General features: G+C 33.2%; 1 long non-coding RNA gene across 2 annotated transcripts; it reads left to right on the forward strand.

The window, feature by feature from the left end:
* The first annotated feature begins 5,121 nt into the window (after positions 1–5,121).
* LOC134274723 (uncharacterized) lies at positions 5,122–13,029 on the forward strand. 2 transcript variants are annotated; one of them, XR_009993702.1, is made up of 5 exons: positions 5,122–5,345; positions 10,673–10,757; positions 11,244–11,346; positions 11,941–12,091; positions 12,931–13,029. It is a non-coding gene; the product is annotated as an uncharacterized LOC134274723 (long non-coding RNA). The 2 variants fall into 2 exon arrangements; XR_009993703.1 differs by lacking the exon at positions 5,122–5,345 and adding an exon at positions 9,065–9,132.
* Positions 13,030–13,985: the final 956 nt, after the last annotated feature.

Below are 13,985 nucleotides of genomic sequence, written 5' to 3' on the forward strand. Positions count from 1 at the left end.
TCGAAGGTCGGATAAATTTTACACAAGACCCCGGCAAGAGGAAGTTGCTCCCATTGTGTAGTTGAAAGGGTTTGCAGTGACCATGAACCATGTTTCTAGATTTTTTCTCACCCCTTGGTCCAATGTGCCTCATTCTCTACTGTCGGAATGCCACTGGTCAATAGATGTCCACTGACCTTAGACGAAGTTTTAAGGTCAAGGTTGAAAACCTTGTATTTTCTTATACATTGCTGAAAGCGGGGCCAAAGGAGATGGCCCTTCTTAGTGATATATTAGTGTTATCATCGTGTGGTAATGCCTAATTTTCTCCATAAGAATCGGTTTGCTTTTCTCGGTCAATCTATTGCAAGAATTCCATTGCCCATTCCATGATGAGAAAGACTTTTATTTTCTTTAGGCTTTGGCAAGTTTTCAAATTATGCTTGTTAAAGTTTTCGAGAAACACATTCATGTCTCGATTGAAGTATTCTGCAGGTTGAAACACATTTCCCACTTTTCTTTTCTACAAAGATTAAAAATCCTCAAAATACTCTTTTAAAAAGGTCTGACTTCACCTTACTTCCTTTTCTTACGAACCCTTTATATATTGATTAAAATAATTTTAGGAATTGGTTTGAGGAGCTGATTTTAAAAGTAACGAATCTTGGTTTTAAGTTGTCTTTCTTTGATGTGTTGCTGGCTTCTTCGCATCCAATATCTATGAACAAGCAGTGAAGTGAAAGTCACGGGTCTTTCGGACATGACCTTAAAAACTTAGGTCACGGTAGGCGTTGGCACGATAAAGAGCCCCAACTGCTCAGTGGCCCTGAGGTCCGAGTATATATTGAAATTTAAAGCCCATCACTGGCATTCTGTGACGTTTCTGTATGAGTGAAAAATTCGCGAATGGGACGTTAAACAATATACAATCAATCATTCTTCTTTCTCCAATCTTATCTAAGCAAGCCATATTTCCTAATTTATATACTTAGCTGTTTACTCTTACGATTTCGTCGTATTTTGTATCATTTTGAGTTTAAATTACTCTCACATTTTCCTAAAGTAAAATAGGGAAATCCGTTTGTTCTGATCTTCACACTTTTCGTTATGATATGACTGTGACGCTTTTTAATCGCTAAAACAAGAGATAGATTTCAAACTCTTTAGTGAGGTCGGTTTGCCAAAATGCGGTGGTTTAATAGATGACATAAATGGTAATCAGAAAATGTAGTTGTTCTCTAATAATAATATTGGTACATGTACATGTATAATCGCTGAAAAAATGTCATCAAACTGGCTAATGCCAAATCTTATTGACAAATCTAATTAAAAATACTGAGAGACAGCAGTATGAAATGAATTACCAGGTCTGAGGAAGTTTATCGGAGGTCGGATAAATTTTACACAAGTCTCCGGCATGAGGAAGTTGCTCCCATTGTGTAGTTGAAAGGATGGGCAGAATTATATGAAAAATTCCTTGTTTGAAGCATATCTTCTCTCTCCTTGGTCTAATCCACAGGATGAAAAGCCAGGTTTCCCAAATTTGGAAACCCGATGGAAACATATGGGAATCGTGACATCAGTAGTTTCCATATAGTTTCCATTTTATGGAAACCACATAGTGGTTTCCACATAGATTCCCGACATGGAAACAATCAACCTGTGGTTTCCCGTAAGTTTCCCAAGATAGGAAACCATGGAAACATACCCCGGTGGTTTCCACATAGATTCCCGAGATGGAAACAATCAACCTGTGGTTTCCCGTAAGTTTTCCAAGATAGGAAACCATGGAAACATACCCCGGTGGTTTCCACATAGATTCCCGACATGGTCAACCTTCCCGTAAGTTTCCCAAGATAGGAAACCATGGAAACATGCCCCGGTGGTTTCCATATAGATTCCCGATATGGAAACAACCAACCTGTGGTTTGTAAGTTTTAGGAAACCATGTAAACATGCCTCAGTGGTTTCCATACAGATTCCCGACATGGAAGCCACCAATGTGTAGTTTTCCCCATGTATCCCAGGCAGGGAAACTTTGAAAGTATATTTCAATACTAACCAACCTACCTTTTATTTTACAAAAAGTTAAATATCTAATTATGTTACCATATTTTTGCCAATTATAGAAATATTTCAAAAGTGTTTACATGCTGTGTCAAAATAATTAACTTCAAACAGTTAAAATAACTAGATGTGTATTTCTGTGTGGTTGATTTGATATTTCAGCACCATGAATGCAATTCAATTTTAATTTAATTTTATTTAACTGAATTTTATTTAATTTAATTTAATTTTGAATTTGATTTATCACATAAGTTTTGGTAAACTCGTATAGAATGCGTGAAGTGGAATAGGAAAAAGTAAGTGCATGCAGTTATGTAGAAATCAATCATTTCCGATCCTTCTTTCTTGAAGCTGTCTATGATGAAATCTCCCTTTGAAAAAAATGGAAGAGCTAAGGAAAAGGTACATTTAATGAAATTATTTACAGAAAAGGTTTACTAAAAAGATCGATTAAAAAGTATATAAAGAAATATGTCAAGTTACGATTACTGATTGAGGACAGGTGAGACGTTCTTCAATAAAATAATTAATTTTTTTTCCAATATTTTGCAATTGACATTGAAGAATTATTTTTACATAATTACATGTATTCACAAGACATCAAGGTACCTTACCAGGCATTTGTGTTAGATACCAGAGGTTGGCATTTCTTATATACCGGGGTAATTGGTCAGGAAAAAAATACTTCAATTGGTTTGTCAAAATTACATTTTAAGTGTTTCAAGTTTTTAAATACGAGTTTAGAAATTGATAAAGATTTTGTTTTAATATGAATTAATATAAACTGGTCAGATAAGAGTTATTCATCGAATTGGCTTGGGGCTGAGTATTATCATACTAGTATTTTACTATCAATAGTGAATATTGTCTTTTTTAATTTATTAAATCATTGTTTTTATTATTGGGGTGGGTGGGTTGCTTTTTATTTTTTTTTCTTGAGAAGGCCCCCCCCCCCCCCCCAAAAAAAAAAATGCTTTTTCAAAGTCACGATGACTGGCTGTAATTAGGGACACCTGTCCTCACGTGCCATATCAGGTGGAGACACGTGCCGCGAAGACACCTGTCACTGTGTATTTTTTGTATATTCTATGTGAATTGAGACGGTTTTGTACCTAAAGGGAACAATGGGCTGTTGTCTCTAGCATGTACACACACAGTCTCCGACCAAAATTCTTTTAAATTAAGATGATGATTCGTGTTTCTTTTATCATTTAAAAAATTGTATATTCCATAACTAAAGTTATACAAGAGAACATATTTATAAAATAACCTACATTTAAGAAGTTCAATGAAAGAACAAACTATTCAGAATTTTTATTTCAATTTTCATTACTGATTTAAAATAAAGCTCTCCTCTTTAGAAATTATATAATTTTCTATAGGTATTGAATAGATCTTAATTCTCGTCGTGTATAATTATATTAAATCAGAATGACGTTAATAGATTAATGTGAAATCAAAACTGTATTTAATATTGTTGATGGGTTTTTGTGTGAAATTTGTAATCTAACGTACTACAAAGACATTTATTAGATAAATGTTTATAATATAATTCATCACATAAAACGTTTTCCCCCCTTTTTTGTTTAAATATGTACGCAGATCCCCGTGTAGTAAACGCCTGCACTTTTCGCATGAAATTACAATGTAGGGTCCTAAATGCACATACATTATATTTAACAAACTAAAAAATTTTCAGCCATTTTTTTTCTCCAAAGGCCATTGCTCTAGATAAAGAAAAGTCTATAATATTTTGCATGATTTTGTTTTCCTTAAGAACAATGGCTTTTAAAGTAGTGCATGCTAAGGCAATCTATTAAAAGAATTAATTGTATAATATATTCATTGTATAATTGTCACGATTGTATTTTTGTGCAGTTTTTGTTGATTTCATTCTATAAAGGTATGAAGTTTGTCAATACTTCAACAAACATTTCTTTATCTATGGTGTACACTACTTTATTTTTATTCGCCGACATGCTACTCTTTTTATTAAAAAAACTTGCGTGACTAATAGACTCGATCTTCAGGCCTGTAGGAAAGTAATTTCCGAAAGAGTAATAAACTAACAGGGATTTTATTTTTACTAGCATACATGTACCTTACCAGATTTCTTAACGAAAAAAAAAACATTAAAAGAAATACAGGGCGGGACCAGCTAAAGCTATATGCATAAGTACAGCCCTGCACATCAACGAGTATAGATGAATTTCGACATCTTTCCCATGACTTCACTTATACCAATCACGACTAAAATATTGAATTAAAATACTGTTATATTTCCTGTCTTTGATGAGATGTTAGTTTTGTTCCACCTAGAGATATAACTCTCCTAAGAAAAAGGTTTTCAACATTCTGATTCATCTAACAATTTTACGTGTTAAAATGATGTGGGAATTTTTTTTAGCTAAAGGCCAAGGAGTTTAAACATGTTAAAGTACAATGTATATGTAGCAATTAGAGAAAAGTCTAGCAGGTCCACCAGTAATATTGACAGCAGGCTCAAAATCTAATTAAACCCCGAAAAGGAGGGAGTTCGATTAGTAATTTCATCCCCCCCCCAAAAAAAACACAACAATTTATTAGCAATGAATTAAACACCGAACTTTTCAATCATCACTATTGAAATTAAAAAACTGTTCTTGATAATCATATTATAATTGTAGCTTATTTTCATGCCTTTTAGGATTCCTGTGGAAAGTTCACAATAAAAAAAATGTGCTTTTAAAAATTTAACATCTTTTGGTGTGACATTATAAATTCATAATCATACATGTAACAGTTAAAAGAAGCGGGGAGAGGTGTGTGTGTGTGTGGGGAGGGGGGGGGGCTACTTTCAGCAAGGACGGCCACTACCAACAACCAAGCCCCGAAACCCATTTCCCGAAGGCAAATAAGTTGAGGTGTCAAGCAAGAAACAATTTTTTTTTCTGCTCTTGCCTCATGTATTTAACCGCTTTTTTTTCTAAATATACTAGGCCTACACATCATATCGGCAAAAATATTGAGGAGTCCCTCTTTTTATTCCATGAAAAGGGGAAAACTTAATTAAATTCTAATATAAGATCTCATAATCACACTTAATCATAGTGAATGTAAACAGATTATATTTCCCATCCTGCATCGCTCTGTAGGCGCTTTATTTCATTGGTCAATTTACCGAGGCGCCATTTTTGGAGGATCGAGAAGGACGAAGAAGAAGGTGTAAGCAGCTGGTAAATGTGAAAAGTTAAGATGGTTTCACCACCCAGTGTCTTTAAGACTGTGATAAATGCAATGGCCAACGATGAAGGATTAGTGTACGTATATTTTTGTTAACTTTTTACGGTAAATAGTTGTAATATTTGGCAACAACAAATCTTCACTATCGGAGGCAACTTTTGTTTTGACGCCATTTTGAAAAGTTGGATACCTAAGTTTTAAATTGTTAAGTGTATATATTGCAGAAAGAAAGAAAGAGAGAGAGAGAGAAATTTGAGACGTTGATATAGCATAACTTATATTATGAAGGCACCGTGCATGTGCATGCTGTATGTTGTAAAATTACAACGTTTCGCCTTTTATCATGTTTATTAAAATGTATGCTCCATGTGTATGTTCTCTCTATATATATAAATGAATAGGAAGGATAGGAATTCATATGGAGGGGGAATCATGATATATGTCTCTAACTCTCTAAAAGTTACTCGACGGGAAGATTTAGAACCACGAAGCATAGAGAGTATTTGGATCGAAATTGAACAACCAAACAATAATTTATTCATTTGTTGTGTTTATCGTCCACCAAACTCGAGCAATGATTTTTGGGGGAAATTTTCATGGTCCATTGAAAGAATAAGTGATATGTCAAACAAAATTATAATACTTGGGGATCTTAATGTAGATTTTCTTCAAATAAATCCAAACCATGAAATTTATAATATCATGAACATGGCTGGGCTTTTAAACGTAATAAACGAACCTACGAGAGTAACACAAGTTACAAAAACTCTGATAGACCCTATTATTATTAGTCGTGAAATATTTATGTTCGATTCAGGTACATTAATGGTTGACACAAATATCAGTGACCACAAAGCTACGTATATATATGTGAAACAAAATTACTGTAACAATTCTTCGTACAAACGTAAAGTATGGAGCTATAAAGAAGCAAATTTAGAAGAACTTAATATTTTAATAAACAACTTTGATTGGGAAAGCATTATTTCAAAATCAACTGATATTGAAACCGCAACAACAAACTTTACACAACAATTTATGCTAATTATACACAAATGTATACCCGAAAAAACTGTTACAATAAGACCAAACGACAAACCATGGATGGATTCATTATTAAGAACAGCTATACGACTTAGGAATAGATTAAGAAAAAAAGCACAGAAAACCAAGAAAGAATCAGATAAAGAAGAATTTCGGAAAGCTAGAAATAAAGTAAATAATATGAAAAAATATGCCAGAGGAAATTACTACGACAACATTGATTCTCATTTAAACGACGCAAATAAAAATAATAACAAGTTGTACTGGAAATTACTAAAAGATGTCTTTCACACTAAAACTTCATCCGAAATACCCCCTATTAAACAGTTGAATGAGAATGGTGATCCTGTATACGCATTTTCCGATAAAGAGAAAATTGAATTACTAAATAACTTTTTTACATCCATCTCTGATATAAAAGATGAAGAATATGAGCTACCTGATTTTGAGTCCAAAAATGAAGAAAAATTTTGTGACGTAAATATCCAAGAAAGCGAGATTATTGATATTATTTCTATCCTGCCCGTAAATAAAGCTGTGGGCCCTGATTGTATCAGCCACAAAATGTTAAAATCTTGTAAAGAATCCATAGCTAAGCCACTTTGTCTGTTATTTAATGAATCTCTTAGACTCAAAGTTTATCCTGAAAGTTGGAAACTAGCACATGTCCTTCCATTATTTAAAAAAGATGACCCATCAGTCACTTCAAATTATACACCTGTATCTCTTTTGAGTTGTGTGAGTAAAATATTTGAGAGAGTTGTATTCAAACATGTATATAATTTTTTTCACACAAATAATTTGTTCTACAAATATCAGGCAGGTTTTCTGCCTGGTCACTCAACTGTGTACCAACTTTTAGAAACATATCATACTATTGTAAAAAGTATTGATGAAGGGCAACATTGTTGTATGGTTTTTTGTGATTTATCAAAAGCTTTTGATAGGGTTTGGCATAGGGGTTTGATTTATAAATTAAAAATGTATGGTATCTCCGGTAATATGTTAGAATGGTTGGAAAGTTACTTGTACAATAGAAAACAAAAAGTTATGTATAAAAATTTATTTTCTTCTGTGAAAAATGTGCATGCTGGGGTACCCCAGGGCTCTGTCCTTGGCCCTCTTTTATTTTTGATATATGTGAATGATGTAGCCGAAAACATGATAACTGTTTGCAGACTATTTGCAGACTATTTGCAGACGATAATTCTTTACAAAAAAGCTCGAGTGACGTGCGTCTCATTGAACATCATCTAAATCATGACTTAAAAATTCTGGATGAATGGTCCAAAAAATGGTTATTGAAATTTAATCCAAGTAAAACAAAAGTATTATTTTTCAGCTTAAAAAATACAAACCAGTTACCTGAATTATTTTTTGAAGACTGTCAGTTAGAATATGTATCACAACATAAACATCTAGGTGTTATTTTCTCAACTAAATTAGGTTGGTCAGATTACATTGATAGTATTGTCAGTAAAGGCTACAAAAAACTAGGACTTCTCAAAAAACTTAAATTTTCAGTGTCTAGAGATACTTTATCCAAACTTTACACTTCCTTTATTCGACCACAACTTGAGTATGCATCTGAAGTTTGGTCAGGCTGTTCGCTGGCAGATATTGATAAACTTGAAAAGCTTCAACTGACAGCCGCAAGAATAGTGACTGGTCTTTCAGTATTAGCATCAAGAAATTCGTTGTATATTGAAACAGGTTGAGAACCTCTTGTAATAAGAATAAACAAAGCCAAACTTTTAACAATGTTTAAAATCCACAATAACCTAGCTCCTGATTACCTAAAAAACATTGTACCGATGGTTAGAAACACTGTTTCAAATTACAATACTCGAAATTCATTTGATTATTCTTTACCTAAATGCAGGCTTGAATTATACAACAAATCATTTGTCCCCGATACTGTACGCAAATGGAATTCACTGAGCAATGAAACAAGGGAAATAACCTCAATAGGAAGTTTTAAAAGAAAATTGAGTAATAATAAAGATAAGCCTCCCAAGTATTTTTCATATGGTAGAAGGTATCTGAACATTTTACATACAAAATTAAGACACAATTGTATTTTAAATAATGATCTGTATAGATGTAATATCATAAGTAATCCAAATTGTTCTTGTGGTATGAAGGAGGATAGTCATCATTTTTTCTTTGTTTGTAGAAAATATTTTGAACCTAGACGCTTAATGATGAATGCACTACTAGTAACTAATAATGTAAAAATGATTAATGTGCATAAATTACTATGGGGAGATGATTCCTTATCTTCGCAGGAAAATGAAAAAATATTCGGTATTGTTCAAAAATTTATTCAGGAATCAGGTCGTGTTTATTAATCAACAATGAATTGTGTTATCTCTATTGAAATTATTATATTTTTATAATATCAACACTGTATTTATTATCACCATTATTAATAATTGATATTATTTCCTTATTCATAAAACAATTGTCTTTGTTCTTCTATGTAAATGTATATATTATTGTAAAATTTTGTTAATGTGGTATGGCTATTGAGATATTATGTATGGGAGAGGACTATCTAAGTTGCTAGAACTTGTGTCCGATCCCTTTGACATATTGTCAATAAAATATGTTCAAAACAAAACATAAATGAATACTTTTCGGAATTTAAAAAAAAAATATTTTAAACCCCGCTCAAATTATCCGGATGATAATAGTTACACCGAACATGGTTTCGTAATTAAATTCAAACTGTAGAACATCCGGTTTGAATACCACATGTGTTTTCTGACTTTTGGGAGCCAACTCTTGTTTTTTTTGGAACTTACGACTTATGGCAAGGTATAAATTAAATATTTTTGGTTCAAAACTTTGATAAAAGCATCGATATTTTTACAAAAAGTGTCTTTAATCTCAGCTTATCCGATTATTCATGAAGGATATCCTCATCAGAACAGATTGTAGCGAATAGCATAACCCTTAATCATATGCATGACGATGATATGGAGGGAAAATATACATAAAAAAGTGAATGTAGGTGAAAGCCTGTCCTCTTTTCTGAAGAGATTAGGTTTGTTTTATTGTTTATTGAAATAGTTTACTGCTCAAAAGATTCTTTTTTGTAATGTCTAACCTGTTGAGATGAAGATGTAATAAAAGAAAATCCTAATAGTGAATTAATATTGATAGTATGTCATGAAATGCAAATGAATCATCAGCTTGAATTATCAGTTTTTTCACAATTATTGACCTGAGTAGGTCAATGTATAGCGAATAATACATACTCCTTTCCATATCGCATCCTAGCCCGAGACACCAATTTCAGCCAGAGGGACAGAGACCCTAGGGCTGATATTGGTCGAAGGTCTGATACAGGATGTGATGTGGAAAAAGGTATGTTTCATTATGTTTATTACAAACTTGGTAATAAAATACAGAACACTTCAAGTTGAGAAGATCAAGAAAATAAGTAAATAATCATGCACAATAAAACTACTTACATACATGTACACGGTATTGTCTTACTGAACAGATTTAGCTGTCATTAGGTCAAAATTGCAAATAATAACATGCTTCTTATATCAGTATATACAGGTAACTCTTGATGGCTTGAACTTCGATTTCTCGGAAGTTCTTGATGGCTTGAAGTGAGTCTCTTGTCCCGATTTTTTCCACTATATAACTAAGCAGATTTGCTCTTGATTTCTCGAACCCCTGATCTTTCAAAACCCTTGATCCCTCGAAGTCAAAATGCAGTCCCACTGTGCTGTGAATTTTACCCTAGATACCTCGAAGTGGCTGTGTGTATACCAAGTTATAATGTTCAAACTTTTGCCATAACTGTATATCTGTGTGTCTGTCTGAGTGTCTGTTGTCAACTTAAACCTTCACCATAACTTTAGAACTATACGTCGAGATAGTGGCTTCATATTTACTTTAGTATGCATACTCCACTAATGAAGTGCTTTCAAATGGCAACAAGGACAATGATTATGTGTCAGTGATCTTGACTGTGACCTGTATGCTAAAAAAATTGCTTTTTCGAACTTTGTTGCTGTGTTTAACAAGCACATCTTGTTTTGTTGGTCTCTGACCAGTAGAGCTTATGCGAAAGTAAAGCGTCCGGCGTCCGTCCGTCTGTCTGCAAACACTACTCCTTAAATTTTAGTCTGATTTCAATATAACTTGGCACACAAGTAGACTATACCAAGATACATAATTCTGTGCATCAGTTTTTGATAAGTACAAACCAGTAGAGCTACAGTCTCGACAGAGACTTCTGGTTATTTTTTCTTCCATCCCGGCTGTTGCTAATGCTATTACATAATTAGTGTTTAAAAATTAGAATGAAATAGTACCTGAACATAATTTATCATTTCAGAGAGAAGAAAACTGTGTAACTTTAAAAGAAAACCAGTGAGATAAAATCATAGAAAATGTATGATGATTCAGGATGTGGTCATTTGGTAAGTGGTACTTCATTCATGGTTCCTATGTATAGGACAATTGCCTGAAAAAAAAGATTCTAAATTTTATTTAAATACTGAACTGTGGTATATCAGCTGTGAGCTACAAGAAGTTTTATGTAAAAGCTAGGGCTGAAACAATTTGCCCCCTCCATGTTATGTGTGTATTGCTATGATTGACATACAATCAGTTCTCTAATACATACACTTCAATAAAACGAGGCACATACCATATGTTCTAAATGAAAAAAAAAGGCTCATTATGCACATGCTATATGAAATATGATAGATTTTTTTCTCTCCAAGGAATAATTTCTGCAAGTCACTAAGTTTTTAGGGTTTCCTTTATTTTAAAGATATTCAATGAAATTATTTGAAGAATTAAATTTTGGTAAATTTTATGATACTAAAAGGTTATATGGATGAAAAAAACAACATGCATGTATGACAATAGGGCTTAAATTTTAATGTCTCTTAATTTTTGAGTGACATTAAAACAGGAATTATCTTCACCAATAGACGAATTTCACATTCCTAAGAGTTTTTTCCAATTGTTGGCGTATCGCTCATTTTTTCCACTTTGTCCTTTGTAAGTTACTTGTTAATATTTTCAATCTTCAAAAATATTGGACAATTACAATCTGTATCTGTATTGGCAGAGTATGGGGGCAACATGAAAATCATAATGAATATGTTCATACTGATTTTATTTCTAAGATATTGTCCCTCAAAGTTGATACGGTTCAAGACGGAAAACAGGGTCTTAAGCTGGTTGACCCCAGATCGACCCTGCGAAGGGGAATAACTTTTGTAAATGTGAAAATCCTTTATGGTATATCATATAGATCTAAAACTGACTGAATTTTGATCAGCCAATTTATGAACATTATGAATGGATGTAAATAATGTTGGACAATATATGTAAAAAAAAAAATTAAATTACTTGTTTATATATACATTTGTGGTTTCTCTCCCATTGAAGTTTATAAACTTGTTATTTATTTCTTAAATAAACTGAGCGTACATGCAATACCGGTATAAAATTACTCATAAGATGCATGTATACTTAAACCATGATAAAATCATATGTGTCCAATGCAGCATATGATAAGTCATTAATATACAAGTACATGTGTTTCTATACCATGTATACTGTAATACATATATATTGCATTATTTTTAGGTCCTGTTCTGTGGATGCCCTAAGACAGTGTCTACCCATCACTCCATCTGATATCACTTGTTCTGAGCATATTTCTCTCTCAAACTTAAACTACAGAGAGCCTGTGGATAGTGGATGAAGAGTGACCTTGGACCAATTTTCTAGGTCAAAGGTCAGTATCAAAATCTACTGTATATCTTTATTTAAAAATCGTAGTCCAGAGTATATTTCTCCCCTGCCTGGTGTAATCTAGCTTTTGTGCAATGGGGTGGACTCCGTGGAGGGTCTGCAATGATCTTCAACCAATTTCTAGGTCGAATATCAAAATAAAAAAAATCTCTCCCAAATATTTTTGTTATTATAAAGAGTATGTTTTCTCTCAAACTAATCAAACTTAAAGCAGGGTTCTTAGTATGAGATACATGTAGTAATATATTCTCAATTACATAATAAGGCTGAAAACATTATTTATATTAGGCCTAAAATAAGATATTGTTTGTTTGCAGTTGCCGACCGACCCACTGAAAATGCACCCGACCCAAACTTTTTTTTAGCCATTTTGTAATATTTTTTTTCTCTCCAATTTTTCAGGATATTAAAACTGTTTCATTTTCAATTTTTTTCTTTATCAATCATACCAAGAGTGCAGCTTATTCATGTAAAGTAGGCCTATGAAAAACTTTATTTTATGTTATCTAACAAAGATCTGGAAATATTTTTTTTTCAAAAAAAAAAATTGCCTACCTACCTACTCAGACTAAAAATTATAGGTCGGCAACTGCAAACAAAGAATTTTTTAAGCTTGGCCTTATGTTATTTTTTTTTCACTTATCATAAAGCATTAAATATTAAAGAGATACATTAAATGCTGAAATCATATGTATCATGGTCATGGAAAGTAATTATTGATATTGGTATATTAAAGGACATTGACTGATCTTTCAGATTTCTAAGTTATATTCAAGCATTATAATTCTGACATCATATAATAATTTTGTATGAATATTGCAGATCAAAGGTGATGTGAAGAAATCCAGGAAACTGATGTTGAAAGAAGTACTTAATTACCCTTATGAATGGACTTAAATGTGAAAGACTGTTCCATTGTTTATCTAAGATATAAGGATTTATTTAATATTTTGATATCATTGAAAAATTCAGTTACAGTTTTTGTACATCAAATGAATTATTAAACATATAAAATGGTAATGCTTCTTTCTTTTACATGTAATAAATTTTTTTGATAGATTTTTAAAAGAATACACATTATTTCACATTGCTTCCTTTAGAAAAGTTAGGGAATCTTGAAGTTTCCCAGTAATTCCACCAGGAATGGGACTCCAGATAATTCCACCAAGTTTCTGCCACACAGAAAGTGTTACACAAGTTCCATATAGTTTCCCGAGTCAAGGAAACTGCAGGAATCATAAGGTTTCACGAGCTTCCATGTAGTTTCCCATAAAAGAAAACCTTAAGATTCCATCAAGTTTCCATTCCACGGAAACCACTATGCTCATATTCCATATGGTTTCCTGAGTCGAGGAAACTTTAGGAATCGTGAGGTTTCCCGTGCTTCCATGTAGTTTCCCGTATAAGGAAACCTAAAGATTCCATCAAGTTTCCATTCCACGGAAACCACTACGCTCCGATTCCATATGGTTTCCTGAGTCGTGGAAACTTTAGGAATCGTGAGGTTTCCCGAGCTTCCATGTAGTTTCCCATAAAAGGAAACCTAAAGATTCCATCAAGTTTCCATTCCACGGAAACCACTGCGCTCCGATTCCATATTGTTTCCTGATCATGGAAACCAGTGGAACCTTCAGGTTTCCAATTACGGGAAACTACATGGAGGCTCGGGACACTTCAGATTTACAGAGGTTTCCGTGGTTCGGGATACCTTGGAATCGGAGCGTAGGGGGTTTCCGTGTCACGGAAACTTGACGGAATAACCTAGCATCCGCTACGGAAACCACTGGGAAACATGATGTAAACTTGAGGTTTCCATGTGGTTTCCATAAAGCTTCCCGTGATGGGAAACCACTTTTTTCACCCTGTGATCAGGCTCA

This window comes from Saccostrea cucullata, unplaced genomic scaffold (assembly GCF_032062105.1).
Source record: "Saccostrea cucullata isolate Sc308-1 unplaced genomic scaffold, CSIRO_AGI_Scuc_v1 ctg7629, whole genome shotgun sequence".
NCBI classification, from domain to species: domain Eukaryota; kingdom Metazoa; phylum Mollusca; class Bivalvia; order Ostreida; family Ostreidae; genus Saccostrea; species Saccostrea cuccullata.